Genomic DNA, 21,703 nt, shown 5'->3' with positions numbered 1-21,703 from the left:
TGTAATGATCAAATTGGAAAAAAAAAAGCTTCATAAAAATTCTCATTAAGCAAATAAATTAATCTTAATATCAAATAAATGCTTGGGCTAGTCAGCAGCATATTCACAACCAAGTTGTCTCGTTACCACACTAGCAAATGATATACTCATTTTACCTATTATAGTCAAGCTTTCGCAGTCCATTCTGTCCCTATCAGTTTACCTGAAGCAGAATTTCGAGAAGCTATTCTTTTTCAAATTGTATGTTGTATTATTCACAATGTTTTCACTCCCTACTAGCACTTAGGGAGCTTGATGTCTCCTGATCCGTACAGCACAAAACAAGTATAAAGAATAGCCTCTGCCTGAAGCATTTATATTTTAAATACTGCACAAAACAGAACTTGTACCTCTATTCACTACAATAGTATTAAACTGGCATGATGGTAAATCGACTGAACATAGTTATCTCTGTCAAAAAAAGTTAGAGAAACTATTGGTTTAGTTTTGAGGTTTCTTGTCCTTTCTGTGCTTTCTATAACATGGAGATAGTTGAAAAAATCAAACTCCAGTTATTTGTTTCGATAATTTTATTGCACATTTGCTTCAAGAATCTTGCTTGCTTCCCATAATCCCATAGCTTCCTCTGAAAAAGGCAGACAATACTCCACTGATACTGTTAGGCTGGTTAAGTTTTATCTGCAAGAAATAAAAGATTGCAGAAAGTGCCTTTATTTCCTTTGACTAAGACTAAAGTCATTATCCATTATCAGCATCACTCTATATCCCCTTAAATATGTCCATGAAATTACACTTTTTTTTTTTTTTTTTAATGGAAAAAATTTTTCTAAATATGTTTCTGTGTGTATAAAAATTTCAGGAAGGTGAAAAGAAGCCAAGTGCTGAGGTGTACCCTTGACTTTCTATTACTTTTCAATTACAAAATGGTAGTTTGACCTTTCCATCATAATCTTGAAGAAGCTAGTTCAGTAGTGACACAAAAGCTTTTACCCAAGCTTTGCACTGACTGTGCTTGTATTTATGACATGACTATCTCAACTGATGCTTTCTAACATGCTGCATAATCTTTTCTTTAAAATTTTCCTCTTGGAATGGGCATACTACTCTCTTCATGAGGTTTAGACTTCAAAACACACAATATTTTGTCCTGAAACTCTGCTTGCATCTCTCATCACTATATTTAGCTATTAAACTGGAGTAAAACACATCTTGGAAGGCTCACAGCAAATTAATTTTCATTTGGTAGGAACAGTTATTCCTGTGATGAGTATTCAAAGGGATACTCTCCATCTGTCACAAAATAAGTGGTTGTTGAACACATCAAGTACCTTAAAAATTCAGGGCTGAGTTGTGAGCAAAGCTGAACAGTGCATTTGAGAATTATACATATATGGTAATTTAAAGAATAATTGCTTAAGACTGGCTTAATAAAACTAAAGTAATGTAGAATTTATTTTTTTTTTGGTCCTTTTAAATTACCTCTCAAGCCTATCTAGACTTACTGTGTTCAATGTTCCACATATGATATATATGTGTGCTTGACAGCCAATTTTTAGAGAAGATTGTTGGGTATTTTATTGGGAATCTAATATTGCCCTGAATTCTAGTACTTTCCAATATGATCACAAGACAGCTTCAGGTAGGAAAGGTACTGGTCCTACAGTATAACAAGCCCTAAACTAAGAACCTTTTACATAGACAACAGTGGCCAATGTACTGTACTGTACAAGAGTCAGCTCAGACAACACTTGGAGCATGTGCTTGACCTTCTTCTTGGTGAATTCTTACACGGAAAGGAAATTAGACCAAAGGATGCTGCTACTCTAACAAAAAGTAAAAAAAAAACAACCACAAGTCAGGCTGACAAATGGCATAAGAATAGAGAAGTCTGATAAATAGAAAGAAAATAAGAAATATCATTATAAAAGATACAATCCTACTACATATATTCAAATACTTTGAGATATTTCATACAGTTCTGGGTTTTTGTAGATTCTCCCAACTGACCCTTCCATGCACACAGCACACAATCAACTTTAGAATTACTGATGACGAATTCTCACTAATTTAAATGCTCTCTACAAAGTATGTTTTATTTTCCCCAGAGTTAAGGAGTTGTATGTGACTATAAGAGCCGATTGGTATTTTCTGTAACTAGTTACACAAGCATGTTTCCATCAGATGGAAACACCTCAAATTTATTCATACAAATATTCTAATAAATATACAGGGGCTTTTCTCACCTTCCCAATTCAATTATTCAAGTTAGGAGGCTAATCTACTAATGCACCTGAGTTCAGGAAACAAGATATCAATGTTGATTTCTTGCTTGGACTTGCTGCCAAAAGAGCTTATTGCTCTCTATTGCCTAGATATTTGAGCCTAGTAAGTCTACCCAGGTAATAGCAGCAGCCTGCATAGCACAGCAGTAGTTAAGCAGAGCATATATTCCCCCAAGCATATTTCTATATTTCCTTTTTTAAACCTTAGAATACAATTTGCATTCCAAAATCAATTAGCAATTACTTTTTATTTGGAAAACATAAAGTCTTTATGCATTCATTGTTAAAAAGGAACCAAGAGCCCGACAAAAGTCCATCCAACTACATGGAAAAATTATCTTATTTTTTAATATCCAGTTTCCATTTTGGATGTTTATAAGTGGTTGCATACCCACGGTTCTAAAAGGAGAAAAAACAGCTATGTCAACGCAGTTAATGGCAGCTATGGAAATACTCACATGGGAAAAATACTTCCCATGCAGCCAAAAAAGAAAAGTAAAGACCAATCCATAACTTCTCAAACCATCCACTGTTGTTGAATAAATAGTGCATAGTTTTCTGTTGCTTTTGCTGAGGCACCAGGCAGCCACATTACCTTTGATCAATTTCTGTTCAAGTTACATAGAAAAGTGTCTGAAGCCATGATAATGTGCACTGTTGATCCAGGAACAGTAGTAGATTATATAGCAAGATGTATCTTGTGGGCTAAAAATAGAGGTTGTGCAAACAGTATGTTCTGAAGAGTAGCACAGAGCATGGGATGCTCTCTCTGTCAAAAGCTGAATGATTTTTATGGTATTTATGAGCCTCTGATTCAATTTGCTGTTTGCTTATTTGATGTATCACTCCTCACAAAATAAGATCTATATGGAAGAACAATAAACATGTTATTTTGTGCTGCAAAACAGCCGGAGTTCATTTTGAAATACAAGTAGTTTCATGGACAGAAAATATTTGGTTTTTTATGAGCTATTTTTTCAAAGCTCTTAAGAGGTTACAGTCAAATCTTAGTATAAAGGAAAAGGACACACACTCACCTACCCAGATGAGATTGTTCACCTACTCAGATTTCTCTAATGTAGCATGATCAATGAACAAGAAGATCAACTTGATTGTCCTAACTGCATATTTTATGAACTGTGACAAGTTTGCTATAACTCATTTGCTCTAAACTTTTCTTCTGAGATTGCAAAAGTACCAAGAGATAAACTCAGCAATGTCAACAAGCTCGGTGGCATAGTTCAAGCTGTGAAGGTTCAATAAATAGGTCCGTAAACATTGCAAATCAACAAAGCTTTTGATGAAATGTCAAGCAAGACAGAGCTTAGCTATATTCAGCTCAGCTTGAACTCATAAACCATTAACTGGCCTCTGTAGTTTCCAAAGAAATGTGTGTTATGAATAAAGCACAAATGTTTAAATAGAAATAAAAACAAAACTATTTTTTTCTTTAAGGGACAAGATTAATTAAAGGTTTTTATTAGCAGGAAATGCTGCTTTAACCACCCCAACAAAGACAGGTTTATAAAAACAGACAATATGAAAATGCTACTCCTTTTTATAATTGAGCAACCATTATTTTGTGCCTTCAAGTTAGGGAAGGATGCAAAACATAGAAACAGAAAACAAAATTAATTTTGAAATACCCTGAAGATATTTCAACTTTCAACCGTTGCAAAAATCTTTTTTTTCCTGCATGACACATAAAGAATATTGTTTGCTTCAGAGAAAATGCATGTTTACCCCTTCATTTTTAGGAGGAAGAATAGAATATAACTTGTTACAATGCATCAAGGTACCTATTTATAACAGAAAACAAGATTAATTTTTTTCACTCAAGTGAAGCATTGTATTACATATACACAGGCAAATATTCTCTCAAGATCTATTTCCAAAAGTGTTAAAGGATATGAAGTTACTTTAGCTACTTTTCAGTAGCAATCCTCTGTAGACATGTCCATGCAATTATCCTAGACTGAATGTAAGGTTGTTTTTGCCCGATGGCCCAGTTTCCAAGCTATTTCTATATCATCAGTTGAGTAATTCATTTGACCATGTCCAAATTTGTTTGCAGTAAACTTTGCATCTTTCTGCTGTCTTTATAATAAGAAGCTCATTTAGCAAAACAATTAAATCCTCTTTGATCAGGCAACATCTATTACCCATAACTGTGCCAACCCTCTTGTATTGTCATTGAACACGTTGCACTTTTCCCTCCCATCGGCAGGGAAAAAAACCCCAATAAATCTGTTTAACCTAATCAGAGACTTACTACATACAAAAGTTTGTTTGTTTCCCTTTCTTTGTTAGCACCCTGTTGATACTCTCCACCCGGGGCTGGACCAGATTTAAAAATACAAGTTATGCAAGGCAGGGATATCTGGCAGAAGGGAGCGGATGCTCCGGCGGGGTCGGGGTCAGTGGCCTCCCGCTCGCCCCACTCGCTCTGAGCTGCGCAGCCCTGGCAGGGGAACTTCCCCGAGCCCCTGCGCGCAGCAGGCAGAGCCCAGCAGCCCCAGAACCCCGGCAGACAGCCGACTGACCTAAATGCCGTCTTTAGGGTTGCGATTTGAATACTCCTTGCATTCATTTAGAGCCGGTACTCACCCGAGGCATCCCCAGGCATTGCCGGCACTGCCGTGTCCTGCTACCTTCGTGGGGAAGCGGTCAGTGGATTTCCCCGCGGGTACTTCTCTCTAACACATTCTCCAAAGTAGGAGAAACCTGGAGGGAGACTCATTGCCAGGTGCAGGTAAGGCACGCCTGCAATCACGCTCCAGTTTCACAGGCACAAAAAGAGCACCCCCTTCTCAGAAGCCGACGGGAGAATTACAGCCAATTTTGTTTTCCTAAACAGCAGAGAGGTACTCTCCCAAGGTACATAGCCAGCGTGTGCTGAGCTCCCTCCCTCCTCGTTGAAATGGTTTCTCCCTCCACAGGCTCAATCTACCTGATTATGTTCTCTCCTAATCAGTAATCTTAGTTTTCCCAGCACTAGCGGCCCTCCTCGCCCACCCCCAGGATTTCTGGAGGGCAAGCTGCAGAAGCAGGGCAGCGGCACTCCTGGGACACAGGGCAAGGTAGAAACATTTTGGAAGCGCTTGTGTTTCTGTCTGCTTTTTGTTTGAACACTGGAGTACAGCCTTCGCCTGTCTGAGGGAGAGATTATGCTTCCTGCTTTTACAATCCTATTCAAATAAGCTTAAAGTCCCTAAGAAAAAAAGGCTACCTACTTCATCAAGCAGGAACTGCTTTTCAATGCAGTCTTTTTTTTGTGTATCCTTTCTCTAAAACCAGCTTTGAAAGAGAAAGTATCTCTTTCAAATGTAATAGTATATATGCATCTGCAGTATATTCTTCCCTAGCTCTAGTCAGCAAATAAAGTGGAAAAGGTACAATTTCCTTCCCCTCCTGTTTGCTCTTTTTTAAATTAAAAGACAGTAAGGATAAGTACAATGCATACTACCACAACCAACTTCAACATAGTATGTCATTCAACGAGCATGCTTGCTGTAAGCCTGAAAGGGTTCTTTGGGTTTTGTTTGTTGATTTTTATTTTTATTTTTTTAATTTTGATGGGTGGGGAGGATGATACAAACAAAAGAATCTTCCTCTTTTTGTCCTGATTATTCCAGTTAACCTGATTATTACATTATTAACTGTTATTTTCCTATAAATCTCTTCTAATCCCAGTTTAGAGACCATATCAAAAATTTCCTTTAGTGTTAACTGGTTAGTCTAAAAACATTTGTGGAGAGAAAGCTACGGACAAAGCACGGATCAGGGGACAAGTTACACCAGAGTTTTAAGCGGGCTGTAGAGCAGTTACGCTGTGGTCTGTCAGACACAGCCACATAAAACCATGGCAGCAAAGAGGCAGGAGATGTGGAGATAGGAAATGCACAGGACCACTCCATTCCAGGACAGTGCGGTAAATATTTAAACACTGTGAATATCTCTAAAGTCTGGTGATTTAATAGCTAAACAGAAGTGTCTCTTGTAGGCAGTGTAAATAGAGTTTTGATATACTGTGGAATCTGTATTCAAAAAAATAATATGAATTAATATTCCTTTAACATCACACCCAATTTAAAACAAATTATCACAAACTACACAGCAGTCTCCTAACAAAAGCTAAAGCTTTGCATTTGTCATACAAACGGTATCTCCTTTCATTGTAACAAAATCCATTCAACTGAAACTTAAGGTAATTTCTTGGCCTTTTTCAGGGTTGTACGCTGATTCAAGACTTACCATCTTCAATGACAACAGACTAGAAGGTTACTTGAAAGTAATTTTCAGTTAAACTTATTGGATTAAACCATTTTAGAACTACTGAATCAGTTATGGGAGGACAACAGCTAAAACTTTTTTAAATGAATGCACAATAGAGCATCTAGATGTGTTCTCCTTGCTATTTACAGCATGGGGAATGCCTCAATGCCTACAGCAGAGCTGAGCACACCTTACACCAGAATATGGAGTTGCCACATTTCTGGAAGGCTCAGAAATGCTATTTCAAGCCTCCTTTATGAGCAAAACAGGTCACATGTTTTTTTTCTCTTATTATTCAAACAAAATTCATCAGAAACTGTGCATGTTTGACCATGCATATGATAGCAAGCACTAGCATAACACAGTAAAGTTAATAAGGAATTAGAAACAGGGTTGCTATAATCACCTCCACATTATAGGTATTTACTCATTGTAACTGATAACAGGGAAACCTCTGTTGCAACCATGTCTTGGAGAAACAGGTAGTCTAGAAATACAGGACCACAATGTCTATTCCCAACACCTTAAAAACTTTGACAAATGTGACGTAAGCATGAAGAGCAATCAAGAAATAACAGTGCAAACACACTCAGTTACATAAATTAATAAAAAACAACAAAATAATGGTTAGAGAGCATAAAGTAGTTTAGCATGAGCCAGAGAATGCTGCTTTATTTCTTAACTGTATTCCATCACTCTGCCATGTAAGGACAGGCCTCTTGTAGCAAAGACCTTGTCAAAATACTAACTCAATAGAAAGTTATTTTTCATCTTCTATGTTTGTTTGGCATTTATTAAAATAATTTGTTATTTTTTTTCCTAAGCTCTGCACAAGGGGTATTCTTAGGTTATGTGAGAAAAAATATCTCTAAATATCCAAGCATTACTGCTTAGGTACCCTTAAACCTAGACAAAATTATTGCTATTCAAAACTTAAGTGCTTTCTGTGAAAGGAGGTAATTTATTTTTAAAGATTGCTTACAGATTGTAATTCTACTCGAACTAACTCCAGGAAAGTCCACAATTTTCTTTTAAAAAGGAAAAGGAGTATAAAACAACTCTGTCACCCACAACCATTCATGTCATGCATGAAATGTTCTTCATCTTGTGAGAGGAACAAATCTAAAATCATACCCCACAGCTTCGCTTCAGACTCTTTCCCGATATGGGACTTTTAGAATCACACAATATTCTGAGTTGCAAGGGACCCACAAAATTCACTGAGTCCAGCTCCTGGCCCTGCACGGGAAAGCCCCAATAATCACATCATCTGCCTTACAGCATTGTCCAAATGCTCTTTGAGCTCTGTCAGGCTGGTGCTGTCACCACTGCCCTGGGGAGCCTGTTCCAGTGCCCAGCCACCCTCTGGGGAAAGAAACTTCTCCCATATCCAACCCAAACCTCCCCTGACACAACTTCAGGCCCTTCCCTGGGATCTGTCACTGTCACCACAGAGCAGAGATCAGTGCCTGCCCCTCCTGTTCCCCACACGATGAAGCTGTAACTGCAGTGAGGTCTCCCCTCAGTCTCCTCCAGGCTGAACAGACCCAGTGCCCTCAGCCCCTCCTCACACAGCTTCACCTCCAGACCCTTCACCACCCTCACTGCCCTCCTTTGGATGTTCTTTAGCAGCTTCATGTCTTTTTCGTGCTGTGGCACCCAGAAGTGCCCCCAGCACTGGAGGTGAGGCCGCCCCAGCCCAGAGCAGAGCGGGACAATCCCCTCCTTGCCCGGCTGGCCATGCTGGGCCTGATGTCCCCAGGACACGCTTGGCCCTCCTGGCTGCCAGGGCACTGCTGGCTCAGATTCAGCTTTCCATCCACCAGGACCCCCAGGCCCCTTTCCATGGTGCTGCTTTCCAGCCTCTCATTCCCCAGTCTGTTCCTACATCCAGGGTTGCCCTATCCCAGATGCAGAATCCAGCACTTTCCCTTGTTGAATTTCACATGGTTGGTGACTGCCCCGGCCTCTCATCTCTAGAGGTCTCTCTGCAGGGCCTCCCTGCCTTCGAGGGAGTCAACAGCTCCTCCCAGTTTTGTATCACCTGCAGATTTGCTCAGTGTCCCTCCCAGGGCTGTGTTCAAGTCCTTTATGAAGATATTGGAGAGCACAGGGCCGAGGATGGAGCCCTGCAGAACCCCACTAGTGACAGGTTGCTATGGAGAGTCATATTTTAGGGACACCAACTCTCATTCTCCAACACCCAGGAAGAACTGCCCAGGGCTCTCAAGGACCATCCCTCCTACCCTACTTAAATGCCTTCACCAGCTTCTCACCCTGCCCACCACAGTCTCTTCCCACGTTGCTGAAGCTTCTATATCCACCACAACCCAAAGGGATTGACATGGGGAAGGAGAGTGTTATATGGAGCAGCTGTGCTATATATCCACTGCGGAGCCAGAAGCTGGGAATTCAGCCAATGAAACACAAATGCCATGTGGGTGGTTTGGTATCAGAGCACAGACCTTGTTTATCTTTGTCTGCATAAATAATTTGGAACACAAGAGAGATACTTTCATGTTTTTGAAAGACCAAAAAAACCCAGAGTTTATACACAGAGTATAAGTAGTCCTTACAAACTGCTGGTTGAGAAGGAGCCTTCTATGAGGAAACCTGCTATGCTCTTCTGCACCTGAAAGCTGTTACTACTGAATGAGCTTTATGCAGAGTGATATATGTTTTCCTGACTGGAATGATATTTGATAATCTGGGATTAGAAAAATAATAGCTAGAAAGACAGAAAATAACCAAAAATAAAATTAAAAAAACCCCAAACAAACAAAAACAAAACAAAAAAACTACAAATAAACAAAAAAAACCCACCTCAAACAAAACCAAAAAGGCTTTCAGAAAGAATAATTTCATAAAACAACAGGCAAAAATCCTGATTTTACTGTTTTACTGAGGTCAAAGGCAAAACTTCACTAGAAATTGATTTTGCTTCAAGATCTGAAGTCAACATCTGCTCTATTTAATGTCACATTATGAAGGAACATAGCTGTTAATTCATGCTAGGCTCGAGATGCCTACCTGAACATTCAAAGCATGTCCCTTTATTTTCCTATAAATGTAGACACATAAAACTATTCTGTATTGTCACGTATTTTCTCACATCTTTGTATACTTCAAATATATACATATAGTGTGTGTGTGCCTATGTAGGTATATAGAATTTTAATGTATTCCTATATTTCAAGGTTTGAAGTGGGTGTGTATATACTTTTGACCCACAAATTTTTCATTAACCTGCCCCCCCATTTTTGAACTTCTGTCTCACCTATTTTTTTGCCAGTGTTATCAAGTGATAACAGCCTACCAAGCAATCACACAGCTTTTAAAACAGTGTTTTCTTAAAAGTTACTAGTTATAATGATATTTTAACTTTTTTTCCAAAAAGGAAGATATGAGAGAAGAAAAAGAAGATCATTATGGCTGTATCATACTTGAAGGCCTGGAAACATCTCAAATGAGGCAAAAATATGTATCTCCTTACATCAAGTGGATGTAATTTTTCCATTTTCAATTCCTTTATGCATTCACAGCTTGGACTACCTAATGGTACTCTATGTAAGAGTAACCCAAATGTGTCTATTCAGTCTAATGTCTTGTTTGAGATAGTAAAGGACTGCCTCATTAGGTAAGGAAATCAAAGGTGTAAGTTTTGCCACAGAGTTTTAATAAAGCATAAAAATATAACCTATCTGTTGGTAAGGTTTTTATCCGTCTTGATTTGGATGATGACAGGTGTTATGTGTCAGTGAGCCATTACTGTGCTGCCCACTATAATCTGTCCGAAAAGTAACTTATAGATGCATGAGAAATAAATCTGTGGAATCAGGGATATTTCCCCAAGTAATATAAATAATATTTAAGATGCAATTAAGATGTGTTAGATGCTAATTCCTTCCAAAATTACTTCACCATTATAATTATATGCATTCTGACTCAGTTTCTCAGAATTATTCAAGGACTGCTGTTACTGTAGCAGTATGATGACTACTTGCTTGAATGGAGATAAAAAGCAGTTTCTGCCCTGGAAGACTATACATACAGAATTTAAACTGCACACATAGGCACTGAAGATATTATCAGATATAGCATAATGTACTGAAGCTTGTCCAATTTTCAGCCAGCATTGTGATAAAGTAAAAGAAACATTATTAAACCCTTATCTTTATGCAAACCCTCTCTTAAAGACCAATCAGACTTCCCAGGGTACTGAACTACCAAAGAAGTCAACCTTATCTACAGAAAACAGTAAGAAAAATCTTGAGATCCAGATGCCATTTGCTGGATGTGATGATTTCTGATAATTTTATAAACTACAGTTTCACTGAGATTTGTAATCACGATTTTCTGGAAAATGATGTTTCTGTGGAGTTTGTCATAATTAGGCAAGTTATATGGTAAGAATTACACAAAAGTATTCCAGCTCCTGCTTTCTCTTGTAATGCTTTTCTGTTGCCACATCTGGCAGAGATCCCCAGATCTCTGAATCAGCAGGGCAGTCCCTATTGTCACTCTTTTCTCATACACATCATTTCCTCCCATAACTTTTGATCCAGTTACATTTACTTTTCCCTTTCAGCACTGTAGGGAAGCATCTGGGGCAGCTTCCAAGTGAAGCCAACACCTCGGCCTCTGCATGCCTTGGGGAGTCTGTGCTGCTTGGTCCTTCACACGCTGCCCCTCCGCTGCTTTCCCCTATCCAGTGCCTTGTAGCAGCAGTCAGGAACAGGGTTTTTTGAGAGCTCTCAGTCTCAGACTGTCAGGATTTGATTTCAACAGAATGGCTTTGGCAAGGTAAGTGTAAAGCCAGACCCCTCACGAAGATGGGCTTGTGCTGCACACCTCTTTGGGAAGCCTTGATGGCTGGGCCTCCTTTTCCAGAACCCCCCACATCTCTCAGGAAAGAGAAGCAAGTTGTAAATACAGTACAATTGGATCAAGAAAAGCCCATTGTTTTCACTCTAAAATTCAGCATATAACTTTTTTTTTCTGTATCTTTGGAAATACAGAGCCATAATTTCCTTCCTGAGTTTTGGTCTTTGTTTCTTCTTAGTCTTATTGTATTCATTTGCCTGAAAGTCCTGTTTATTTTATATTCCCATTGTATGATGTGCTTTTACCTTAATAAAAATGATCCTGTCTACAAGACAATTAGAGCTAACATTTATATTCAGTTTTTAGTAAGGCTTATTTGGTCAAACTCACTTATTAGAGAAGGAAAAAGGTACTACCTTAACAGAAAATAGCATTTGTATCCAGGAAATGTGTTTGCTTCAGTATATATTCTGGTTTTCTTTAACTACTGCCACAACTGGTCCCATAACTGTGCCAAGAGTGTAGAAAAGAAAAATGAAACCACAACCAAAACATAAAAAACAAAACCAAAATAAAACAAAAAATATCCAGAAAAGCAAAATTACAGATGCACAAAAAGTAGTGAGTAGGACATCTCCAGCAGCACATTACTGACCTATTCTGGAGCACTCATTTGGTACTAAATCACAGTTTGTCTTGACCATTTTTTTCCATGTTGTCTCTCTCAGGTATGAAGCCCCAGTTTGCTCATCTTGTGAAACTTTATATGGTCAAATTTGCAGCAATAGTTCTATTCTGCAGTAAACCAAAACCTGCTTAATATACATCTCGCTGATAAGACCTAATTCAATTAAATTGACCATTAAGATCGGTGTAAATTAAATTGCTCTCTTGGACTTGCTGATAATTGCTTGACAGACCAATAAATATGGGGTTTCCAAACAGTGAGTTATGGTGCTCAATACTGTCCCTAGTTACTGCTCCCCTCTCTTATTCCCAGCCTTCAAAATGTCACAGGAATTACACAATAATTTGCTCTAGAATGCAATGAGAGTTCTGTTGCTTTGATCCAAATTAATTAAACATTCCTGAGTCTGCATGCAGAAAGAAAGTAGCAAATGTTCAGAATGATAACACAAACTGACATAACATCTAAGACATGGACTAAAAAATACACAAAACATTCATCACTTCAGTTGCAATTACATAAAAAGTAATGCAGACACTAGACCTGAATCCATGTTCAGAAGAATTCATGAAAGAACACAACCAGAAGGCCATCTGTATTAGGAAGGGCTTTTTTCTTTTTGTTTGTGGTTCTGGTTTTTGGTGGTTTTTTTTCCCTATCCAAAGGATAAGAGCAGTTATTTTTATACTGCATGGGCTGCAACTTCAATACTGTGCCCAGGTTTGAGCCTCTCACTACAAGAAAGACACTGAGGCACTGAAGGCTGTCCAGAGAATGGCAGTGGAGCTGGGGAAGGGTCTGAAGCACACATCTGATGAGGAGCAGCTGAGGTTGTTTAGCCTGGAGAAAAGGAGGCTCAGGGGCCTGTAGTGAGGTTGGGTTTGGTCTTTTCTCTCAAGCAAAAGTGAGAGGACAAGAGGAAACAGCCTCAGCCAGGGAGGATTTCCAGGGAGGATTCAGGTTGGATGTTAGGAAAAATTTCTTCACAGAAAGTTTTGTCAAGAATTGGATTTGACTGTCCAGGGGAGTGGTAGAGTCACCATCCATGGAGCTGTTCATATAATGTGTGGATATGGCACTTACAGACATGGTTTAATGGTAAACGTGGTGGTGGTCCTAGTTTGAAGACTGGACTTGGTAATCTTGAATATCTTTCCCACCCTTAACCATTCTATGACTCTAGGAGTGATTACTTTCAATTTGTTGAATACCACTTATCTTTAATAATAAATCAAATCTCTGGAATTATGGATATAGTAATGAATTCTATCATTTTCACTATCATTGAGACTTTGATCCTATGTTGTGACCCCTCTGGTTTAGCTGGACCTCCTCAACAGCAAAAGACAAAGTGAAAATGTGTCTAATTTTGACCATTTTTGATTGCTTACTATTTTATCCAGGATAAGACAGAGTAAACAGGAAATTACTGTCTCAAAAGATCCATGTAGAAAGAAATCAGTAATAATGGTCATCCATCAATACAGCAAAAGAAAGTGTATAATGATAGCAAGAGGAAGCTGGACTTGTTCAGAATAACAATTATAACTTTTTCAGTGTGAATAATTCCAAAGAAATATTTCTGTTTCTGGTGTTCTCTCCAGATCTTTAAGGCATGATCTGACAGATTCCTGAAAGAAAAGTTATGTCAAAACTATCTTAATGGTGTCTTTGAGCCCTGAGGAATCAGCTCCATTGCAGTTTTCACTTGACCTTGCTTCTTGTCTTTACTTCTCTGCATATTCAGTGAATTAACAGAATAGTTATTATATAATTTCTGAGTAGCCTAAGATTGTCAGAGGTCTGTTTAATCTTTCAGTTGAATTTTACTCTAATTAACGAAGTCTCACTTTTTTTGACACAAGCATAGACTGAGAAATAGAATTTTGGAGTTGACCAACTGGAGTTAGCACATTTAAAAATAGATAGTCAAACATCATAAGCCTAAAACTTTGTTATGAGATATTATTTTTTTATAGAGTTTTTCTGATAATATTGTAATTGTCAAATGTATCTACTCTTGGATGTATCTTTATCAATCCTCTATGAAATGTGGTAGTGTCTCACCAAATGTGACTGCTGAGATAACTTCTGCACACACTGTACAATTAAAATACAGCAAAACAAACAACTAACAGAAGGAGCTTCAGTTTCATTGCCATTTTGAGCTCAAACTAGAATATATGTGCACATAATTATACTCTTGGGATTTAAGACATGGCTACAGCTGGTTTTTTGAAGGTAGAAACTGCTAATACTTCTCCCTCCAGCCCTACGGGCAGCTCTGCAAACCCTTAAGCAAGTAGAAAACAAACAGAGGTAGCTATACGACAACTTGATAAATTGTTAATCATACACAAATATCTCAGAACTTCTTTTTTAGCTTTTTCATTGATCGACAATAACAAGAATGTCTAAAAGTAAAGAGGGTAATCTTGCATTTTATTCCTTAAAAGCAAGATGAGATTGTAGCTGTGAATGGACACATAAATCTTCGCTAGTGAGCAGGTCAAAAGGTGTGAAGAAAGTTTCCAATCACAGCTGCTGCAATGCTGACAGACTGCTCCAACCAGCTCCTTGGGTTGAACTTTCTGCTTGAAAACTGCACTGAGAATTAATAAAATGAAGCTCTTTCTCTTATCTTCCTTTTGCTCTCCGCCTCTCCGTTCCACTCTTGAGCATCTCTTTTTTTCCCTGGCTGGGGAGGGATGGCGTATGGCTGCCCGCTCAGCAGGCAGGTGCTGGGGAGAGGGGGAACAACCTGGGAGCAGGGGGTGAGTCCATGGCCCTGCCAGCTGTGAACCATTCCATGCTTCCCTATGTCACACCTGTGCTGTGCTGGCACAGGCAGCATAGACATTGGTGATTTCAGGGGAATGGGGGAATGTTCTGTTTCAGTGGGGACAGGAATTGATCATTATTGCACTCACATCCACTCACACACTTGTTTTCTTACCTAAATTATAACAGCATCAGAGCATCCAGGCAAACTAATGAATTGCATAATTGCACAGCTTCCCCTCACTCAAGAAACAGGATTTTTTTGGTCTCTCATGCTTTTCAGTATATCCCTTGCCTTCCAATTTGTACATGAACTGCAGGTTATCACTCTCCATAAAACAAAGGCTCAGCTATTGTACTTGTACTCTGGACACAGCACTTTGTGCTATACTTATATTGAATGGCAAATGGAAGGAGAATGTCATTTTAACTAGAAACAAACTTCTTCAAAGATCTCTGAGAATACCAAATGATGCCCTTTTAAGTAGATCAATGCTTAGTGTACTGTAGCTGTCAAAAAATCCCACCCATTTCAAGACAGCTCTTACTGAAAAAAATACACCAAGCATTGAAGAATATTAGCATCTAAGAGCTTCTCTTTTCCCAATAGCTATCAAGTACTGACCAGGGAAGAAAATTACAAAAAAAAATTTACAAAAAAAAAATAAAATAGGCACATACAGCTCAGTTTCTTCATCAAACTAAGGCATATATTACAGGTTTTTTTAAGTGCCTTTGGCAGACTCTGAGCATTAACTGACTTTCAACAACTTTCCCTAAAGTACAAGACAGGGGGAAAACCTCTTCCTCTCTGCATAACCTGACTGCTTAGTGCTGAAGAATACAGATGCATAGCATTTACATTTTCCTTGGAATTAAACCATTCTCTTCCTAATTAATTTTTGCAAAACAACAATATGTAGAAATACCAAAATGAAAAGGTTTGGTTAGTTCAAGCATAGTTTGCTTTCTCCTTGCGAGTAGAGAATTTTCTCCTTGTGGATCCCCTTGGAACTTGGGAGCCATCCTATCTCCGAAGCCTCGTTGAAACAGTTGCACCTCTACAATCTTTGGTGTTGGTTTTTGTTTTGGTTTGGTTTCTTCCACAAAACACTTTCCTTGGGCTAATTTTTCCATAATGTCTTTTTTTTTATTTTTAAATCAGCAAATATCTGCATCAATATTTTTTAAACAAAAGTGACACTGTTGTCACTGTCTAGTGCTTGAGGATGGTGACAACAGGGTTGAGTGTTCATGGGTGAGAATCAGGAGAAGGCCACCAAGGCAGATATCCTGGTGTGATAGACCTGTTATAGACCACCCACATGGGATGAATAGGCAGATGAACTATGCTACAAGCAGCTGAGAGAAGTCTCAGAACCACTAACCTTTGTTCTCATGAGGAACTTAAATTTCCTATCCATCTGATGAAAATACAGAAATACAGCAGAGAGGAAGCAGTCTAGAAGTTTCCCAGGCTGTGTGGAAGAGAACTTCCTGATACAGCCAGTGAGGGAGTCAGCTAGGGAAGATGCTCTGTGGGACATGTTTGGGAACAGAGAGGGACTGCTGGGTGGTGTGGTGGCTGGTTTGGAAACAGCAAACAGGAAATCACAGGGTCAGCAGAACTGATACCTTAGAGAGAGCAGACTTCAGCTGTTTAGGAGCTGGGTTGACAGAGTGCCTTGGGAGGCAGTCCTGAAGGGTAAGGAAGTCCCAGAAGGACTGAGGAATGGAGTCATCTCCTGCTGCTGGATGGACACAAGTGGTCTTCCTTGAGCCTCCTCTTCTCTTGCCAAAAACCCCAAATTTCCTCAGATGCTCCTTGTGTGACTTACTCTCTAGACCTTTCACCAGGTTCACTGCCATTCTCTGGACATGATCCAGCAACTCAATGTCTTTCTTGAAGCAAGAGGCCCATAATAAACACATCTCTGTATGATCAGCTCTATTTTCAGTACAAATACAAACCACAGCCCCATACGAGCCACTCTGAAGAAAACTAACTTTACCCCAACCAAAGCCAGAACAGGGTGTTTTCCAGCATAAATGATTTTGTAATTTGCATCACTGTTAAAAAACTGTGAAACATTTTTTGATTGCTTAACTTGTATCTTTCTAAACATTCTTAATATTTTGTATTTAATTATATTTGCTTGATATCCACTTGATAGGAGTCACATTGGGAGTGACTTACTGATCACTGGTATTACAAATATTCTAGGACTACACTTACTATAAAAAAAAATATTATTGGCACTGTGTGAGTGATAAAAATAAAGATGGACAAGTTACTATATAGCAGATTTACCTGCAGATTTACCTGCTTGAGATAGAAACTAACGCAAAATCTTTAAAACCTCTCACGCACTACCTACTGAGAAGAGAAATAACAGCATTAACTGTGCTGCCATTTAGTGGAATCATCATAGGCTACAGAGATGGGTGGAGAGAAACCTAATGAGGTTCAACACGAGTAGGGTCCTACACCTGGGAAGAATAGCCCCAAGTACCAACACAGATTGGGGGCTGACCTGTGGGAGAGCAGCTCTGCAGAGAAGGACCAGCAAGTCTTGGTGGGTGACAAATTGACCATGAACTGCCAGGGTGTCCTTGCAGGCAGGAGCACCAGTGGGATCACAGAGTGCACTGGGAGGAGCGTGGGCAGCAGGTCAGGGAGGGGATCCTTTCCTCTGCTCATACCTGGGGTGCTGTGTCCAGGTCTGAGCTCCTCGGCACAGGAGAGACACGGAGCTATTGGAGATGGCCCAGCAGAGGCCACAACGATGAGGAAGGGTCTGGAGGTCTCTCTTGTGAGGAGACGCTACAGGAGCTGCGCATGTTCGGTATGGGGAGGAGAAGACTGAGAGGGGATGTCATTAATGCATGTAAATATCTCAAAAGCAGGTGCCAAGAAGATCTGCCAGACTCTTTATAGTGGCCCAGTGACAGAATGAGGAGCAATGGCCATAAAATAAAACACAAGGAGTTCTACCTCAAAATGAGGAAGAACTTCTTTGTATTGATGGTGGCAGGGCACTGGAACAGGCTGCCCAGGGAAGTCATGGAGTCTCCCTCTCTAGAGACATTCCAAACCCACCTGGATGCATTCCTGTGTCACCTGCTCCAGTTCACCTTGCCTTTGCAGTGGGGCTGGATGGGGTGATCTCCAGAGTTCCCTTACAACTCTAACAGTTCTGTTATTCAGTGAACTCAGCTTGTCTGTCTGGTCTGTATATCACAGTAATTGTAGAAAATGTGAGATTAAAGTTATACCTTAAACTATTACATTAAAGTGCATATCAGATGTGACATACATCTAAAAAAAAGTCTGAATTTACAACAGCTGATTATATAATATATTGGTTGCAGATACAGTATTATCTGAAGTTATTTCTCCACTTCATTTTTCTCATTGAATTTGTTTTATCATGTAGCCTCAGTTAGAGGCTTTCAAATATAGAGGTAAATGGAAAATGGCACAAAAGGAATCATGAGGTTGTGAAAAGAAGATTGCACTAGATTAACCTGATATCCTCCTCTGAGAGGATAACCGAACTTCTAGACAAAGATGTGAAATGGATTTAGTCTCTCTGAATGTCAGGATTTGACAGTTCCTCAAGTACCTAAGCCCCTTCTGCCTGGAATTCACCAGCTGAAGGTAGCTACAAAAAGAGGCAAGTTTAATGGAAGTCAAGCCTAAGAAAAATATGCCAATAAAAAATGGTTGCATTTATAGGGACTTATGCTTTCTACCAAAAAGTTTCAAACTTAGTTTTCAGGGTGTTTCCAGTGATGTAGCATCCATCTTCTCTGTCATGCATTTTTATAACAGAAACACGCATTTTCTTCTGACAAAATTCCTTCTCCAATTCAAATTCTTTATTGCAAAATCCATTAATGCTTGTCATCTGCTTGTCAGCTGGTAAAAACCAAGCTTTTACAGTAATCAGTCAATGTCTTGAAATCAATGATGGGTAATCTAAAAATATTTCAAATTAAATGTGTCATTATTACTTAGTCCAATTACTTCAATTGATTTTATGAAAGATTAAAAAGTTAGTAAAAAGTTGGATTCAATTTCATTTAACTAGGATTTTTTTTACATAAACAACTGGTTTTTAAAAATTTTGGGAAGGCAAAAGTTAGCTTTTCAACCTGTTGCCAATTTCATTAAGTAAAACCTTCACTTCCAAGGGTGAGAAACACACAGGAGTGACACAAAGATATTCATTGCAGTCAAATAGACTCATGAAGAGAGTAAGGAGCTCACCAGAAGTTTAACTTAAGATTTATTTTTTTTCAATTTTTCACTTTGTTTCTCCTTGTTGGAACATACCTGGGATAGCTGTATTATACCACAAATGTGATTAAGTAACAGCCAAACCTATGAGACCCTCTTTCAACAATCAGACTGGTTTTTTGGTGGTAACTGCTAAGTTCACCCAGTCCTTTCAGATCCACCTGGAAATTAATCTACACAATGCTTTTATTAGTAATGAAATAGAAAGTAAAGTTCCATAAAACATTCACAAGTAACACTGACTCTCTGAAAGGCAGCTGTGCAGAGCAACTTCTTACATCAGTTGTTTTACCTCTTGAGCACAAAAGATTTAAAAGTCAGTGTTTAAAAAATGTTGAAGATAACTCAGTTTAAAATATACCACTTAGCACAATAAATGATCATTCCATCTTTACCCAGGAACAACTCCCCTTGATGTTATGGAAAACACTTTACAAAGGCTGCATCATCAGCTTCTTGCAGAACAAAAATAAGAAAGGCTGTCTGCAGAGTGCTCTCAAACCTTTACCCATGCAAAAAGATCTGTTACAATATGTTCTATACCACTGAAACATATAAACCTGCACCTTCTGCTTTCTCTTCCACTGTACAACCAATAATTGATCATAATGGGTTTTTTCCTTTTTTTTTTTCAGTCTTTCATTCTTTTCCTTGAAATCCTAAATACGTATTTCCTTTCAATTTGGTCCTTACTGCTAAATATATATATATCAATTTATTACAACTTTGAAAAATAAATAAAATACAAAATAATTTCTCAAGCTATAATTTAAAACCACAAGGCTTACATTTCCTTTTATATCCTAATATTTATTTATCATTGTAAGCAAAAACCTTTATTTTTCTTGTTACAGTAACAAAAATCAGCACTAGTTAAGGATGTATAGGGTAGCAAGAATTAAATTCAGGAAAAATTGACAAAAGCTGGTGAAGCAACCACTCTCCACAGTGCTGAATTAATTCTTCCTCAAGACAATCACCATTCCCTTTCTTGAATAAAGATTTGTTTTAAAAATAAACTATGAAGAAATCCCACATTACACTGCCATCCTGGAGCTCTGAATTGTGAGGCACACAATTTTGTAAAACGCTGGAATTGGAAAGAACTAAATAATTAATAAATTGTGAAGTCCATCCAGTTCCATTCTTGGTCAGTTGTCCAATCCAGCTGTAAAATCTCGTACTCTGTAGTCAATTTAATTGTTGGCAAGAAGGTTTCCTATTTGAAGAACAAAAAACTGATTTATGCAGCTTGAGCTCAGGTTCAGAAAATAAAATCTGTAAATGAAGTTTAACGTGGGATTCGGTCTGGGCTTCAGCTACAGAAAGTTCCATCAAGCACTAAACTTTCCATGTTTACCTCCACCTGTGGCACAGGGCTGTTCTCTACCAGAAGCAGCTGAGGCCTGGCCCAGAGCTAATTCAAGTCAGCAAAACTCTTTTTTTGGCTTAAACAAACTCAGGTGTGGATAAGTCATAGCCATTGCTAAAGGTCATGTTGTAGTCTGCAGATGATTGAAAGGATTACTTCTAATTAATTTTTTTGGTACATCAGAATGTAGAATTTCCCCAGATAACAAATATCATAAAACTGGATTTATTTCAAATCATACTCTATGTTTTTGCCCATTTTGCACTGACTTTCTCCTGTGATTTATTATATACATCTTCCAAGACTAATTGTATTATGAAAATGGCTAGATTTCTATTCAATGTCTATCTTCCCATTATACACTGGGCTGTTTTTTATATTTGGCAGAAATATATAAACATTAACTGCTAGTTTCAGCTAACTTTGGAATTTGGTTTGAGGAAAATAAAAATTAATGATGCTGCCTTAAAATTGCTTATGCTTGGTCAAAATTTTTACTGGAAATTTTAGGAGTTAACGTTTTTGTGAGATTAGGAAGGCATTTTTTGCTGGTCTAAGATCACACTAGGGAAGGCTGACATAAGAGCTGAATAAAGAATGAACTTACTTGCCTTAGGTTGATAGTCACCTTATGCATAAAGGTTTGTGTGAGTTCTAAAGTTGCTCTGCCATCAACCTCAATTCCTATTGAGAATAAGTGCCTTAACTTGCTATTCTGTGCAGTATTTTTAATTTTAGTATAAATTGAAAATTTTTACTTTTTCCATATGCACTCTTTGGTTCTATATATACTTTGATTTTTCCTACTCCTCTTGTCAAGTATTACTATGTTAAATCTAAGACAGAATCACTACTTTATTGCTTAAATTTTGTCAACACGTTTTATGAAGTTCTTAAATACATTTTTCCCTACCATACTGCAATCTGGTGACATTAACAGTGAAGTTCATGAGGTTTGTCTTCACTGCTACATAAACTGCTAACAATGTTTGCTTTTACCATCCTAGCTTTCTTGCTTAATTAATCTGCTGTTCTAAGTTGAATGTTAGGCTTCCTAATGCTGCTGGAACAGAATTCTCTGAATCATTCCTATTTGCTACAGTCCTTTCCCTCACCAACAATGTTTTAAAGATCCACCTGTTCTGGATGCAGGGAACTGTGCTGTGTGTAAGAGTTTC

General features: G+C 38.5%; 1 protein-coding gene across 8 annotated transcripts in view; it reads right to left on the bottom strand.

Annotated features, from left to right (window-relative positions):
• The window catches only part of DMD (dystrophin), a 1,137,330-nt gene that overhangs the window by 910,543 nt on the left and 205,084 nt on the right, over nucleotides 1-21,703 (bottom strand). The window contains exon 1 of one of the 8 annotated variants that reach the window (XM_014248816.2): nucleotides 4,890-4,907. The exons of the other annotated variants lie outside the window; for them this stretch is intronic. The gene's annotated coding sequence lies outside the window, so the exon portion shown is untranslated. Of the gene's footprint in view, nucleotides 1-4,889; nucleotides 4,908-21,703 lie in introns of those variants that run through there. 8 annotated transcript variants of the gene reach the window in all.

This window comes from Pseudopodoces humilis, chromosome 2, assembly GCF_049639895.1.
Source record: "Pseudopodoces humilis isolate 2021_Gansu_Grassland_sample_001 chromosome 2, ASM4963989v1, whole genome shotgun sequence".
NCBI classification, from domain to species: domain Eukaryota; kingdom Metazoa; phylum Chordata; class Aves; order Passeriformes; family Paridae; genus Pseudopodoces; species Pseudopodoces humilis.
The sequence above is the reverse complement of the archived record's forward strand: the minus strand, read 5'-3'. Positions and strand labels throughout refer to the sequence as shown.